This window comes from Opisthocomus hoazin, chromosome 7 (assembly GCF_030867145.1).
Source record: "Opisthocomus hoazin isolate bOpiHoa1 chromosome 7, bOpiHoa1.hap1, whole genome shotgun sequence".
In the NCBI taxonomy this organism is placed as follows: Eukaryota; Metazoa; Chordata; class Aves; order Opisthocomiformes; family Opisthocomidae; genus Opisthocomus; species Opisthocomus hoazin.
Genome location: NC_134420.1, coordinates 64,563,959 through 64,581,280, shown reverse-complemented (window position 1 = coordinate 64,581,280; position 17,322 = coordinate 64,563,959). Strand labels below are relative to the sequence as shown.

Below are 17,322 nucleotides of genomic sequence, written 5' to 3'. Positions count from 1 at the left end.
TAATGAATAATAAGAGTAATGTTATTGAACAGCTGCAATGCTGTGGTGAGTACTTAAATGTCAGCTTTAAAAACCTATATGCCAAATATATCTTCTCTTGGAGAGAATATTTACCTTAATGTTCTATAATGAAAAATGTAGCTAAAAGATTTATAATTACAGTAGCACACTTAGAAAGGATTTACAAGTATCAATGTATCTACTGAGCTGAAAGAAAATCCATTAAGTTTTGTCCCCTAAAAATGGCTGTTGCCTTCCCTGTTCCCAAATCAAATAATATGAGTAGATGTTCTTCCTGTGAACATTCATTAAATGCTCATCAGGCATAATCTAAGTGACAGCAGAGCTTTGAAACACAAATCACTCTCATGTATCCTCACACTGGATCATTCATTTAAATATGTACTTGTCTCTTCTTTTCTTTGTTTTTAATGATGCCTTTTCTGTTGCCAGAAGGGATGTTTGATTGCTCTTTACAGGTAAAATTTTTTTGCCCCTTTTTAAAAATCATTAATAGAAGAGTGACATTCCTCCATTTAAACGATGAACAAATAAGACAGAGAATTTTTAAAGACATTTTTGCTCTTGCTCTTTTAATGGAAATAATTCTTTAAAACAAACTGCCTGAAGTTAAAGGATGTTATTACCCCCCTCCCCTGAATAAACTACTCTTTACAAGGTAAACGTGAATATAAATGAAATATTTTAGTCTACAGAGAATGGAGAAAACTGGATAAATTGAATGAAAATGGACTATTAAAGGACTTTAAGAGCATACACTGCTCTTTTGAAAAGGCTTAAACATTAGCTGTAAGTCTTTTAAGTCAGCTGATAATTGATGGAAGAATGAAATGAGGTAGGCATGATATGCATAAAGTCGACTCCAAATGCATTATTATATTCATCATGAGAGTTCAAGGGAACAGCAAGCTTTATCCTAAAGGGAAAACAAGAAAGGGAGGAACATTTACAATTTTTTATGTAGAGAAAAGGATGATATAAATTCCATTTAGTGGTCAACCTGTCATTGCCCTAACTCAGCTGTTTGGTAAAATTGGAGGGAGCAAAATCTTTTTGTCTTAGCAAAATCTCTCCACATGCTATTGCACTGATGGTGGTGGAAGGAAAAGCCACAAGAGACCTTTCTCTGAAGCAGGAGCGACTAATCAATCAATCCATTGCTTGAATGTTGTCAGCCACCAATGCAGCACATACATTATCATGTTTGCAGAGATGCTGTTGTTAATGCCCACAGCACAATGGAGTTATTAAATGCTCAAGCCAGCCCATTTCAGAAGCAGTGGATGCCTGGCTAGAGCTCTACAGACTGTCTTGGGTATCTCCTCATCTGTGTGCCACCCTGAAGCAATGACAAAGCAGCAGGATTGTGAAGTCCTCTGCCTGCTCCAAGGATTGATGGATGTAGGAGTACCTTCCTTGCACAGGAGGGGAAGAAAATGCGAGCACCCTCCAACTTGAGGATTTGCATGAAGGCAGCTAAGACAGCTGCAGAAAGTGAGCCATTGAACTAGATACTAGTCTAGCGTCACCACTGATCTAATCGAAGACAGTTATACCCATTTTTGTACATATCAGAGTACAGGTGCCTTCATCTCATGAGACTGTCACTCTGTTTTGCATCCCCATCCCCTTCTCGCCCTTAGGGAGGAGCAGTACATCAGCAAAGCACACAAATCAAGGTTACCGATGTCTTCCTTTGCATACACTTACTCTCTTGATAGCAGTTTTTCCCCTCTCCGTGGATGATTTTACTGTAATTTAAAGTCATCATATGCCATCATCTCTTTGCATTCCTGCAGTTTAGTGTCTTTTAGCGGTTGTGTGTAAAGCAGCTTTAACTCACAGGTGTAGTTTAAACAGTTATGGATCAGAGCCAGCTCTCAGGGACATGCATTGGGACATTTCTGCAAGTTCAGTTCAGTCTGCAAAAGGCAAACAGTGTGGTCAAGAGGAGGGGATGCTGGATGTGATCATTTACCTGTCACTGTCCTCAGGACCAAGATATTGGTCTTTATTTTCTTATCCGATGTGGAAACTCTCAGCAGAATTCTGTGAACATCATGATTCTGTTCACTTCTTGAAACATGCCACATCATTAACTTGCAAAGAAGGTACGTGGGCTGGAGATTAAAAGGATTTTATAGGGTATCCATACAATATTAGCAGTGAAGGACACAGTTCTGCTTTTAATTCCACAACAGCAAAACTGAGCCTGGTGGGATTTTGCTGCATCAATTCAACATAAAAGGAAGATATACTGAACATGTGTAAAAGTGTTTGTCTGGTTTCTACAAAAAACAGGAATCATTAGATCTAGTGTTTTGCTGCTTGGGAGAAACCCATCTCGCTGTTCTAGCAAGAAGCAGTATCTTATAATTAGAAAGCAGCTGACTCTGTCTGTCTTGAGGAGCTAATATGGTACAACAGCATTTCTGATTGCTTCAGAAAACAGCCAGCAGTATGAGCAGTGATGTGAGAATCAAAGCCGTCTGGCTCACTAGCAGAGCCAGAGTGTTTCTTCCCACGTGAGTGTAAACGCAGCTTGATGTCCTTAGCCTTTTCCCTCTTCTACAAAATTTGCTGTAGCTGAGAAGCCAGATGCCCTCTGACTGTACTCCAGGACTGTTAATGTGGTTTGTGGATTGAGGTCATTGATACAGATAATGTAATAACTAAATACACAAAGTATTTCCCAAGCTGATCACTACACAAGCTTCACCATTGCTCGTGGGCTCCAGCATGCATTTCTTTTCCTGTTCATCATTTTTACTGTCTGATTTCTTGCACACTCAGCAGCGTCTTGCAGGGGCTTCTCTTCTACAGTGGTGCTTACGGTCCTTTTGCTTGTCACAGCTTCAGCTGCGTGTACCACAACCTCAACCTGCGCAGTGGGAATGAGGACTTCTCTGGCGCATGAAAAGGTACAAGGTTCTTGGGTGGTACAGTCAGTAGGTCATATCATGCAGCTATTTCCTTCAGTTAAGAGGTTTACCAGGAGGAAATTGTCATAGAAATGTATGTCATTAAGCAGCTTTTCTACAGATCTGACTACACCATATTGGAATACGTTGGGACCTTTATGCACAAGGACATGCATCTGCCTACTCTTCTTTGAAAATGGAAATAGTGGTACAGGGATCAAATCTTTTTAATTGAATGTTCACCATGTTTGCTAATGGTTTGGATTTTTTTTCTCCTTGAGAGATTAAGTGTTTCTCAGACATGTTGATTAAAAGATATTTATTGATCATGGTTCCTCTTTTCTGCAGACAGCATTTGCTGTAGCTGCTGCATAGCTCAAGAACATATGGTGTCAACCTGATACCTACATTTATTATGCTGGTGTCTAGATCTGCACTTCCACACAGTTGCAGAGGATCAATATGCACAACCCACCAGCTCGTCTTTCCAGAGATTATGATAACCCTGTAGACCAATAAGCTGGGAAATGGTTAGATATAATTATTTTCTCAGACACTAAAAGACACCCTCATCTTTAACAGTGGTTTACCATTAGTTCAATTGTCAGCAGACTTCCCTGGGAAAGGATCTGTGAGGGGCACAAACCAGCCCTGTGTACTGTTCTTGCTGAAAGACTGGGAAATGCTATGGCTGTTTGACTCAGGCCAGCTCACAGCCACTATAGCAAAACCTTATAGTTCATTTCTGCCTAATTTCCTGCAATACCCTTGACAGTGGCCACACAGCTGGCATGCTCTGCTTGTTATGCAAACTATAATCATATCACTGTGCCTTGTGATTTTTGTCTGTTTGACATACCCTCTTAGTCCCTCTTGCCAGATATGCAGGGTCTTGCTCTTTCCTTGCTGATGCTGAAGCAGATGGTCGTGCACATGTGGGGATATATGAGGCATCGACAATCCCCACAGTAACGACACTGCTGCTTTCCTGATATCATCAGGCCAAGAGGTGGCTGATCCACATCACAGCTCACATGGGACAGTGGGGTCAGACAGCCCATGTCCTCTGCTAACCTAAAATCACACTGCCATAGATTGGTGCAACTGGGATGATAAGTTCTGCAAAACAACAGAGGGTATTCGCTGGGACCAAGATCTGTGCTACAGTGTTCACCCAGCACGTTACCACTGATGGCATGTGTCCTGCAGGCAGGTAATAGCGGCACAGCATGCACTCCATCCATGGGCTGTGGAGGCATAGGTCAGCTTGCATGGATTGTTTCAGCAGAGACTAAATCCTGGGACTGATGAGTGAGTGATGAGAAAATATTAGGAGGCTCCGACTGAAAGGTGGGAGATGTTGCAGCCCTCTGAGAAAGTGTTGATTGGAGTATCCTGTTGTACTGATTGTAACTGAGGGCGCAGTAATAGCTCATTGGAAGCTGCTATTGTATGCAATTCAGGAATGTGAATGGTTGGGAAGATCTGTAAAGAAATGCAAAACATTGGGAGCAGAGAGGAAAGCCCAGCAGCCTCCAGAGGCTATGGGAGATAGCTGAAAGAGTCTGTTTGACCTATGTGTTCTGCAGGATATGTTTTTGAAGGGTGAGGAAGAAGGATGAGCCTGGTAGAGTTCCTCCAGCACACAGATAAATAGCCTTGCTTTGCAGTGCTTTGCCCAAGATGACAGGGCTTGAAGTGCAAAGATGAAACAAAGAAAGAAGCAACAATGGAAAACGTTACATTAAAATATCAAACCCCAGTGACAAGTCAGGTGTAGTTCAGTGCCTTCTTGGCCTTTTGATGCACTGTAATTATTATACAGAGAAGATAAAAGAATTTCTCAGTGGTTTTGGAACAAAAGTCTATGCGGCAAGAAATGGCACTTCTGCCTTTGGGCCAAATTCTTTGCTGTTTCAAAAGGTGAAACACAGCTGAGATAAAGGAACTTCCATCTGCTTCCCCCAATACATTACTCATATGACATCTTTGCATGAAAACTGTTAGTACTTTCTCAGGCTTTGGAACATAATTCCTCCTTCTCAGTGCCTCAGAAAAAAAAAGTGACATCTCACTAGGCATCAAACAACACAAAACACTCTGTACAGCTGTGAGAGCTGGTTGGGGGTCAAATCTGGTGCCTCCAAGGTATTCTATTGATTTGAAGCCTGAATAAACAGAAGAATGAAAAAATACAGGGTTGTAACTTTTACTTATCATTTCTAGAGATAATAAACTGTGAAATCACTGCTGTTTTGCAGAACTGTAAACACACCCACATGAAGTGGAATTTCTTGGGGAAGCTTTTTGTCTAAAATGCCACTGGAACAGCCAGAGAAATAAATATCAGCATATTTTGTTCACTTACGGTGACTTCAGTAAGTTAAAAATGTTGATATTGCTTTGGTGTCAAAAAGTGCTATGCAAAATGTATATGTATACATACATTATACTCTAATATAATGTAATACAGATGCTATCTTTTGGCAAAATATTGGTAATAACTTTTCAATTCACTTTATATTTAAAAGTAAGGTCACACTAGATCATTTTATTTTTATTGACTGACATTTTTTACCTGTTCTAGTGAATTCTTTCCATTAGGAGAATGAAGCAGATTCTTGTCCACGGAAGTCTATGGGGTTGTGCCTTTCCCTCCAGTGCAGATAGTACCACCTTTGGTTAGTTTTCATTCTCTGTCTTCTGAAGAGCCTTTTGTAACTGGTGAGACAAATCACATGGGGACTTCTTTTCTCTGGCAGCATGAGCAAATAAACACTTCAAGAACAAAATGAGGTTTGTTTAAAATTTGCCTCACAGGCAAACCTGTACACCAGGTTTTTTATGCCAACATTTCTCAGGAGGTGAAAGAAATCGTTGCATGGGATTTCTATTACTACTCACCCAGCTTCATTCCCATTTCTAGAAGTTTCAGCACTATGCTCCCTTGTATTTTGATGTAGTCAAAATTATTTTTCCATCTTCACCTTCTAAGAATCATTTGGGTTCTGAGCTTGGTACTTCTCTTGAGTATTGCTGCAGTTTCTCTGCAGATTGCTATTGGTAGTAATGTTTTCTTTCTAAATCCTTCCATGCCTAAGTGTGGGTACCTCTCTCTCAAAGGTAGCACTTCCCCAGTGCTTCCCCAGTGCACTCATATGGACAAAGCAGCAATTGTACCCTCTCAGAGCTATATCCCTGTGGGGCTATTTGAGGGTCTGCATGTCTATCAGAGCTAAGGATGCACAAGATGTAGGTATAAAGTCTCTTCAGGAATGGGATGGGAGGAAGAGACTTCTTGTGACCTCTGCCATGAGGCAGTTTTATTGCATCATTAACTGAAAGAAAATTCTCTTCTCACCTCAGTTGACTGATAGGGATATCCCCAGACAAGTTGTGTTTCTGTCAAAACTATTTCTTTACAAACTTCACATGGATTTTCAGTTCTCAAAGAGATTTTGTCATCCTTCCTGGCCAGCTCCTAATCCACATCTATTACGTGCCTAGTCCCAAGTAGATCAGGAATCAAACAGGGTGCCTAGGGCTCGGGAAGATGTATTCTGGGGTGAGACAAGGGGTGCACTGCCTGAGCACCAAAGTAGCAGCTCTCCACCCTCTGCAGTGCAAGCAAAGACAGAGTCCTACATTGTACATAGGCACCAGCCCTTGCTATAACAATGAGAGCTTCTACCTCCTTTACCTTCTACACCTTCTACCGCTGTGAAAGATTTGGCCAGAAGACTTTCTCTTAGGGAGACTTAACATGTTAGTGTGAGAGTGCTGATTCCTCTACAGCTGAAGAAATCTGAAATGGTCACCCCCTGTGCTGTTAATCAGAGGGGTTTTGCTGGAGCTGTTGCACCCTATGAACGTGATGATGTGATATCCAGTGAAAGGTTCTCCCTTAGTGAAAAGCATGCAGTGTGTAACGGCAGTACAAAAAAGTGCTGAGGAATGCTTTTTATTAATGCTGTCTTGGGGTTTTTATGTGCAAGGCCCAGTAAAAGCTACTGACCATGGACCTTCATGGTCAGTTCAGTTGAGGGCCAGCAGGAACAACCATCACAGGAATAACAGGGTGGCAGCAAAATGAGAGCTAAGAAGACACAAAAACCAGCTGCCATCTTCTGTAACATTTCTGTACCACAGAAGAAACTCAGCTCAAGCTGGATGAACCTCTTTGTGAATAGATATGTTAAATGGGAATTTTCATGTAAGTTGGTGTCAGCAGCCTTGGAAATAACCAGAGCTGGCAACAGAATCAGCGAATAGCAGGCATAATAAGTCTACAGACTGAATGATGAGTTTTGGGAGGATAAATTGTTAAGCTTGTGAAGATGAAAGTCTTTATTTGCACAGGTACAAAGTTCAAGTAGCTTTTTTTGGTTCACAGTGTTGAACTACAAAACAGCAGCATGCAGCATGCTATGTGTAACTTAATAATCTACTTTAAAACAAATGTGAGGCAAATCCAATTAAGGCTGTGTTTTTTAATGAGTAGTTCCTCAGCCAGGTAAAAAAAAACATGTAGCATATTGTGCTGTCCATTTAAAGTAGAACTTCACAAGGTTCTTCAAAGGCAGGTTCTACCTAACAAATGGATGGAACGATGCATCTCTATTTCACAGGGCAAAAGGGAATAGTGTGGGCAATGTATGATCTATACGTGTATGCGTGCGTGTCCGTGCTCGCAGTGTTGAAAGCACCGGATTATGCTGAACTGATTAAACAAGCTTACAATTGCATTACAGCAGACACTGTGACGAGAGCCAAAATATGATTGGCAAAATATACATGACATATTGTAAAACAGATAAAATGATAACAGCTTTTTACTGAAGAGCATCTGCTATTCAGTTGGGAAATTAGGGTAGAATGCAACTGTTCTTGTAAATCACAAAATGGCGTTGCCATCATGAAGAATTTCCTTTCTTAATTTTTTAAGTGTGATGTTGTTGTTGCTCTTGCTTGTATGTCAGAAAGTTAGAGACTCCACATTTTTTTCTCTGAACATCCTAGATAGAAACAAGTTTCTTTAACCACACTTACAAATTAAGTTCTTTAAACCTTGTACTCATTGACAGGCGTAAGGACTAAGCCAGATCACCTAGATAAAACAACCTGACATCAAAGGGTTTCGAATTTGTTCAGTGGAACTACCTAAGAAGGGAGAGCAAATCCGGTTACTCTGATGTTAGCTGAACCTGCTTCCTTTCTTGTTGCAATGGTTTACCATTTGTTTCTGCAGGGAAGACTGCATACACAGACCGTATTGTTCTGTGCGTTGCTCTGCCAGGATTAAACATACTCTAACGGAATGCAGTGACCTTCAGATGTTTCCACAGAAGAAGACCTGTTTCTTAAGCCAACCAATTAACCACCGCAGGATGGATGTTGCCTCACTATGTATTGAATTGCTTCCACAGGGTGTAATGACTCACTGCCAAATTGCTATGTAATTTTATTATTATCTGTAAAATGTTTTTCAGAAAGGGAAGAAATAATTGCAAATGGTCTAATGTAAACTGATGTAAACTGACCTAGTTTTACTGACTTTCGGTAATCATGCATTAGGTCCCTGGCTGGTGTAAATAAGCAACTTGAAAGGGCTGTCCTAATTAAGTGGCCTGCTATACATTTCTCAAAGAGCAGAACACAGGAGAAAGTGTGACACACTCAGTGCTCGTTGTGATCTCAGCTCCAATCACATGACATTGGGACAACCTAGATCCAAATTTTTTGCTGTGCTGTCATCTTGCTGATCTATTCTGGCTGTTCTGCTGCCTACCAGGTCATGCAGTAGGCACCAATTTTGTTGTCTACAACCTGCAACCACAGCAAGGCCTTGTACAGTCCCTTCAACATACAAGGTGCTGTGATTTACCTGTCCTGTCCCACACTACAGCAAAGAGTTCTTGCACCTGCTTCAACTTACTGGCTGTCCCATACTGGTTAGTTGTCTTTTTCTTTTGTTTCTCCTAACTGAACCTGTTTAGGAAGTGCAATGTGTATTCAGATTTTTGTAGAAGCCAGTGGAAAGAAGGTATTCTGCCATATAATGGTAGCACTTCTAGCTGGACTGGTTCCAGTCTGCCAATTCTTTTTATACCAGAGGTTCGTCCTCTCAGCCTCGGCACCATGCTCTTACATCAATACACCATTTTAACCTTGAGTTGCAGCACAGGTAGGAGTTGTTCTTGACTTCTTTCACTATAACGTGTAAATGCATCCTGTGGATGCATGAAAATGAGACTGTTCTGGCTGAGAGAATGGTTTCTTGTCTCTAGTACATGTTATCTCACATGTTCATCACAGGCTGTTGCACTCCCCATCCTCCTGTGTCAACATATGTGTTTAAATGAATTTAGCACATGCTGGGCAGAAAATTATTCTGACTAAGCATCCCCCAAAACACCTCTGCCCTTTTTCTGCTGCTTACCCTGTGGCTTTTAAAAATGTTCCTCTCATCATCTCAAAATTGCTGCATCCAAAGGCTCAGCTGAGGGGAAAGAACAGTTGGTAGCTTCTTGCCATCTCCTCTTTTGCCAAAACTCATGGGTACTGTCAGGTATCTCTTGTCTGAGAGCTGATCTCTGCTTTTGATTTTCATATGCCTGAGTAGATCAATGATCTGGCAGAACTGCACTATTGCCAAGTGCAACAGAAATTCTGGATTGAAGGTGAATTAAAAAATGGATGACTGGCTTTGTAGAAAAGGATGAAGGTGACTGTAACACCCTATGCTCCAACAATATGCTGCTAACAGGAAGGTAGGTGGTGACCTACAAACCCCAAAGCATCTGAGAGTGTTGCTTAGCAGGCAACAATCAGTCCTAGAGCCAGTCTTTGGTCAGTCTGCATACTGGGGAAGGACGAGTGTGAAATCGTCTTTTCCCTCACCTTGCATGGAACATCATTTTGAAATTATACAAAAAGAGCAAGATGAAAAATAAGGAAAAAAGTGTACAGGGATGTTCTGAGGCAGGATACTTTAGTCGACGTTTTCCAGGCTCCTTTTTGTCACCAGTCCTTTCTAAGACACAACACAGGTCTAATAGATGGTATGAGACACAGCTGGATACTGAGAGGGGGCCAACCGTACCAGGAAATTCTTACATCATGATGTCACACAGATGCTTGCTTACAGCTAACGGCAAAAAGAAGGGGAAGATCCTGTGTGAATCTCACTATTTCCATAGTCAAGGCCATAGCGGTCTGGCATAGGAGAAGCCTTGTTTTTTGCTACTTGAGCTTTAAAGCACATGAGGTCTTGCCCTTGGGAAGGATGGTTCAGCAATGGTTCTCCTGGGGGCTGAAATGGATGTGGGCATCTTCATAGACTCGTGAGCCAGCTGTGTGCCCGTGCAGCAAAGACAGCCAACAGCATCCTGGGCTATATCCACGGAAGAGATAATAGATCAAGCAAAGTGATTATCCATTCTACTTGGGACTTTCTAAACCACATCTAAATACTTTATCTAGTCTGGTGCCCCAAATATGCAAGAGACATTGACAAACTGGATCAAATTCAGCAGAGGGCCAACAGGATGCTCAGGGCTGGAGCATTTGCTCTATGAGGAGATGCTGAGGGACCTGGAGCTGTTCAGCCTGAAGGAGATATGATGTGAGGGTGCCTAATAGCAGCCCCCCAGTACCTAAGAGAAGATAATTAAAAAGGCAGAGTCAGGCTTTTCATAGTGGAGCATGGTGGGAGAATGAGAAAAGTCAAGCATAAAGTGAAACAAGAGATGTTCAGGTTTTCAAGTGTTGACTGGAGAAAGCCTTGAGAAAGCTTGTCTGATCTTATGGCAGCCCTGCTTTGAGCATTGTGTTGGACTATGGATCTTCTGAGGTCCTTAACAATCCAAATTATCTGGTGACTGACTGACACTTGAAGACCTGTGTAATGAAAAGCTCAAAATTTCTTCAAAACTTGTATCTGCACTCCCAGTGCACAGAGATGTCTTTTCCAATTTTGAAAACTCACTCACTGCAGTGATCTGCGCTGCTTGACTCAACATGTTTCAAGCCTTCAGATCCCTGCTTTTAGTATCTGCTTGTCCTGGTGATGTATTGACTACCTGTTCCTACAGGTCTTGCTTCAAAGACACTTGTTCGTATCTTCATATCTTGCTCATATCTTCAGTATTTTCTAAAATCCTGTCCGGTTTAACTCATAATTTGCTCACTTCCGCACAATTCATGGAGTTATCATATTCATTAAGCTTTGCCATGTATCCTTTCCCTGGGGAGAGCCATTACGTGATCTGTATGCCATCGCACTTTGAAACAGAAATACATTTCACCCTGCATCTGATGGGGAGCTGAAAGACTGAAGCTTAACTTAAACCTAATATTACTTTTCAGTGCTTCACAAATTGTTCCTATACAAAAAAAGTGAAACTCTGTGGATTGCTTTTGTCTTCTAATTTTTGTTGCACATTATGGAAGAGTTCAGGAACAGTCAGTATGTTGAACTAGAACCAATTCTCATCTGTTGTTATGGTTACCAGTAGTAGAAAATAATTTCCTGTAATTTATCTTAAGATCATTTATGTCGGATACAAACACAGATTAAGCTGAATACCATGGTAATTTCTTCTTCAATTGTGTTAGGAACCATAAGACATTCATTTTTACTTCATAAATAAGGGTTACAGTATGTCATGCTCAGTCAAAGAAGATAAAATGAATCTAATTAAGTGCCATCAGAAGATCACTTTGCTGTTTTTATTGCGGCAATAAAAGTGCCCTTACCTTCTTATTCTTAGAGAAATGACAGAGATCATTATGGAAATAGGATGAGATCAAGTAAGTCTTGCTTGACCTAGACTTGGATACAACAATATCCTTGTGTCAGTGATTGTTGAAGTGAATAAGCAGTTTACAAAATCTGATGGGCTAAAGCTCATAAGACATGCACTTGCTTTATTAGAATGAATGAAACCATATGTAAGCCTCAGACAGGTCATGTTTATTGGGTTTTGTATAAACAATATCATCTTTTTATTGATCTTTGGGCCTCAGTGGTGATGATGGCAAACAAGGCTTTCAGATTGATGACTGATGGTCTCTAATGTTGATTAGTTGATGTGTGCACAAGTAAAAAGAACCATTTAGTACTAGCAGCATGTGTATACCAGTATAATAATCTGGAGGTTGCTTCAGGGCATAGAAAAGCTCTGCATGGAAATAAGAACAGTGGACGGTCCTGAAAGAGCACAGGTTAAGTGAATGGCTGTTAAAAAATATCTTGAAGACATTTCCATCAAGTTACCAGAGTCTTTAAAATGCCAGCAGGGTGTTTAAAAAAAAAAATAGCCGAAATCTGTGAAAAGTCTGCTATAAACCTCGGAAAGTTTAGATGAAGTCTCTAAAGAAAAAGAGAGTTCAGGTGATATGCAGTAACAACACCTCACCCATGTGTTTAGAGCTTTGATGGAGAATAAATCCAGCCCCCTATGTCTGCCAAAACCCTTGGTTACAGTGGAGTGGCCAGTGAGCCAGGAGCACCAGAGCTATGTGTCCATGTATGACAGGGGTTTCACCCTGCGCCAGAATTGTGGGCCAGCCCACCTCTCCGCAGTGCCTGACTGAGAGCAGCTTGGAGCAGAGTGATCTCCCATTGCTGCCCACCAGCACCAGGCAGGGAGCCACAACTCGTACAGCCGACAGGATCCCAGACGGGGGATCAAAACCAGATGACAACTGCACAGCATTTCCCTTCTGGAAAACTTGGAAGATGATGCTTTCATTGAGATGTTCTGCAGAAAGGACTGGTTTGTTCACATCCAAGGTGGTGGGATTCTTTTCAGAAAATTTTCAGGAAAAGTTGGACTCCTTCAGTTTTCTTGGTGGAACTTTGACAATTTCCTTCTGAAGGCAGATTTCAAAACCAAACCTTCCACTAAGATAGATTTTCAATAACAGCCTGGATCTAGTCCGAAAGAAAGGAAATTCCTGCAGCAGATGGGGTAGATGTGTCCCTTCATTCTTAGGAAAATGATCTGTAAAAGAATATGAATTAGAAATGTACTCTGTCACTGTCCAGTCACCTCCCACTCAGTTCCTCAGGAGGAATAGGCTGATTCTTCCCACCATCCCTTGCACTCCTGGGACTGCAGGACCATGGCATCTCTCCAGGGCAGTGGGTGCAGTGGTCAAGGGCTGCTTGTGCATGGTCTCAGCAAGCATCTCCAAAGGCCATGTCCAAGGGTGCTCTACACACCCAGTGCTTGCCTGGTACCTTCAGAAAAGAAGGGACAGGGCAGACAGGCCTGCAGGACACAGTCAGAGGTACATCTGACCAGTAGCATTGATATAACCCATATGACCGATGCCGGGGCTCCTCTGTTTTAGATTTACTACTAGCTGAGGGGGGCCTGCAGGTGAGGTATTTACAGACACGTCAGTGCAACAAAGTCAGACAGGTAGGTCAGTCTTCTACAAGAGAAATCGACCCTTGCCAGGTAGTGAATTAATGTCTGTCCTATTCCATTGCATGCCTTTTTTTCAAATCTAGTGTTTGCTGCTTTGGCTGGTCAGTGTCATCCCCAGCATCTGAAAACTACCGTGAGATGGTAAGAGATCTGCACTCCATCTCTGTGGCATGCTCTGGGGCTTGAACTAGGGCTCTAGTGATTAAGCAGAGTTTGGGAGGGGCATTTGGGCATCTGGAAGCTGTCAAAGGTGTGACTGTCTGCCTTTTTGATCAAGAAGTGTACTGCCAACAGGTCAAAAGGCTCTACTGTGTGCCTTCAATGGGACAATCATCCCTGCACAAGGACAGGGAACCACAGAGCGCTGGATTTGCTGGAGTGAACCGTGAGGTTTGGTCATAAGACAAATAAATATGATTTTAAGTAAATCTTGGCAAGAAAAACAGAAAGCACTGCCTGAAACCAAAGCTAACTAAGCAGAGAGGAAAAATCCCACACAAACATGGTGAGTCCGAGAGGTGCCTTTAGGTATATAGATTTTCCTTCAGGTGCTGGAGGTAGTCTTATCTAAACATCTGTATAACAGGCTTTTTTCTGTAATGATACCTTGTACAGCACATTTTTGAAAATCCTTGGAATCAATTCCACCCTGAAAAATGTCTCACATCTATCTGTGGTACATTTTTAGTGCATCCAGGACTGAACTGATAGATGTTCCCATCTTTTCATATAAAGAGAGCACGTTTTGGCACACAGGATGAAACATGCTCCAAGTCCTGTTTTATTTGGTAGTCAGCTGTCAGATTGCATAGTGACTAAAAGTACAATAAATTGAAGGTACAGAATGCAACTGGAATGGTAAATATGACTGAATCGTTGGCATGGTAAAGACAACTAAACCCCTGTATCCCCACTAAATGATCCTGGGAAGTTTCTTACTCAGAGACCATCCAGTTCAACTGTTTCCCCATGCAAGAGAGAGTATGCCTACAAGGGATTGAGAGCAGCCCTGCCGAGAAGGATTTGAGGATACTGCAGGATGAAAAGCTGGACCTGAGCTACCAATGTGCACTCACAGCCCAAAAGGCCAACCATATCCTGGGGTTCCTTCAAGAGAAGCGTGGCCAGCAGGTCGAGGGAGGGGATTCTGCCCCTCTGCTCTGGTGAGACTCCATTGGGAGTCCTGTGTCCAGCTCTGGAGCACTCAGCACAGGACAGACATGGGCCTGTTGGAGCGGGTCCAGAGGAGGGCCATAAAAATGATCCAAGGGATTGGAGCACCTTTCCTATGAGGACAGGCTGAGAGAGTTGGGGTTGTTCAGTCTGGAGAAGAGAAGGCTGCAGGGAGAGCTTATAGCAGCCTTTCAGTACTTAAAGGAGGCTTAGAAGAAAGACGGGGACAAACTGCTTAGCAGGGCCTGTTGCAATAGGGTAAGGGTAATGGTTTAAAACTAAAAGAGAGTAGATTTAGACTAGATAGAAGGAAGAAATTTTTCACAAGGAGAGTGGTGAAACACTGGCACAGGTTGCCCAGAGACGTAGTAGGTGCCCCATCTGTAGAATCGCTCAAGTTCGGTTTGGACAGGGCTCTGAGCAACCTGAGCAACCTGAGCAACCCAAACTATTCTATGATTTTATGATTCTAAGTTTATATTTTTGTATGTGTTTAGGACACACGTGGAGACATCTTCTCATCCAGGAGAACGCTGTCTTTGCCATTTTGACTTTAGTTGATCTAGCAGAGATGTAAAGTGCCACAAAAATCCAATAATGCTAATTTATTTAATTTCCTGAGCTGGAAGTAACAAGAAGCTGAGTGCACGCTATCCAGCTCAGATGAAAGCTGATGTGCAAGTTGGAAATCAAAAATATTGCCAAGGAGACTGCAACTTGCATGGAGTTAACCCATATCAAATGAAGGCTTCTGAAATCTTAGCTTGCTTCAATAAATGACATTTCAGTGCTAGTAACGAGAGAGGAAATGAGGGAAAATATTTAAGGGAAATATATTGTAGCTGCAATTGCTGATCCAGATCCACTGCTGGTATAAACACTGTTGAAGAAAATGCAAGATATAATGATTAGCATCAGATAGGAATATGCCCTTTAGCACTGCGCCATTAAAGTTTTTGAGTGTGAGAGTTAACAAAGGCAGCTTAAAATGTATTGGACAATGATTTTTCATTCCATTTTAAAAACTCATTTCATGCATTGTTGTGTCATATACTTTTAAAATTACAGTCCAAGCAGCAAGACCAAAAAGTGATACTGACCTTTTAAATCACGTTCCCCAGGGCAGAAGTACATTATTGACCTGTAGTTATTTGTTAGGTCAGTTTAGGCCATTCAGCAGAGTAGTATGCAGGAGAGTCATATGAGTACCTATACAACAAGTAAAAACTATTTGATTGAGAACTATATTAGAGTAAATAAATAACAATGAGTTGGCTCACGCTGTGAAGTTGCGACTGAAACCTCGTCATTTCTGTTGCCTTGGTGTAACTGGTGACCTACTGGAGCCAGCTCTTTGTTGGTAATCTATATCAATGCTCGGACAATAGCATCTTTAAATTCATCGTTTCCCAAGAGATTTAAAGCAGTCATAGAAATGTTTTCTTTTGTTGCATACCATTTATTTCTTTGAAGGATGGAGCAGTCTTTTCTAAACTCCCACTGTGCATTAAACATTACAAATTAAAATAAATTACTCTCTGTCTAAATAAAACAGTAGCCACAGGGGCAGGCTGGTATCAGCTTATTTTCTAACATTTTTCTCAATTAAGGATAAAGTAACTCGAATGTAACACAATGTTGCTTCTTATTCTCAGAAAATATATATGTGCATATAGAAAAAAAACAGTTCCTCAAAATGAGAATTAATTGTATTTCAATATGCTTAGTGGATGGGGAACACTATACAACTTCTTGTGCCTAGCTTTATTACTTAATCATATTGGCTGAGCTGGAAATGCCTCTTGTGCATGTATTCAAGATGATTAGTCTTGCAGTAAGATATTGACTGGAAAAATTACAATATATCAAAAATGAGCTTTTGCTGATTTCTTTTTTCTTGTGAATGAACAGAGAGAACTACCCAAATATGTTTAGATTTCTCTGTTGTTGTTCATAGCACACAGCAGGAAAAATATCATAAGCCGTGAATTTAACTCTGTTAATGTAAGGTTTTTTTACTATATAAACCTCTAGATTTCTCCTTTCTATCCATCTTAATATAGTTTATTTCACGAAGAACAAAAGCAAATCTTGCATGAGACATTTCTGTTCATGTACAGATTTTGTTCCTTTGATCCAACTTCTGGATTCAACCATACTTCTGGATTCTGCCAGGTCTAGCCTATCTGAACCATAGAAAACTCTTTTTGCATCTTTGGACTAAAAAGTGTCTGTCTGCTTCCCCTGTCCATGATATCCACCATGATCCTCTTCTGTAAAGAGACTCTGACATTTGAAGGAAATTGATGACTTTGGCTTACACTGTCTTCTTTTAATTTAAACATCAAGCTGCCTTCCTATGCAGGAGTAGGGATGGGGTGGGAAGCACACAGAGACAGAGAGCTGCTGGCCATCCCTGTGCCACCCCTTGTCTTATGGTGGCAGCTTCTCTGCTAAAGGTCAGAGGAATGCTAAGCCTATAAGCATGACTCCTGCACATTCAAGCACCCAACTGCCATTGACATCAGCTGGGCTATTTACGACCAGCATCCTAAGGAGTGAAGCGCCCAATGCATGTGTGTGTGAGTGGTTAGCATGGGCCTCCTGATGAGTTATTGCAGAAACTGAAATGGTTGCCAGCTGCCTCGCAGAGTCATGGCGGCTTGGAGGCTGGTGGGTTTGTGTTGGGGATGAGATGGTATGAAATATCTCTACATGACTTTCACAGCTGCGTCTATTTTCCTTCCCTTCCCATGATGCACATGGCA

At 41.5% G+C, this 17,322-nt stretch overlaps 1 long non-coding RNA gene across 2 annotated transcripts in view; it reads right to left on the bottom strand.

Annotated features, from left to right (window-relative positions):
• Window positions 1-1,584: 1,584 nt before the first annotated feature.
• LOC142362084 (uncharacterized) overlaps window positions 1,585-17,322 on the bottom strand; it is a 49,432-nt gene continuing 33,694 nt past the window's right edge. Inside the window, exons 4-6 of one of the 2 annotated variants that reach the window (XR_012764640.1) lie at window positions 15,655-15,763; window positions 5,521-5,663; window positions 1,585-1,943 (exon numbers count right to left, since the gene is read on the bottom strand). This is a non-coding gene — a long non-coding RNA (uncharacterized LOC142362084). Of the gene's footprint in view, window positions 1,944-5,520; window positions 5,664-10,909; window positions 12,950-15,654; window positions 15,764-17,322 lie in introns of those variants that run through there. The other variant, XR_012764641.1, reaches the window with a different exon arrangement.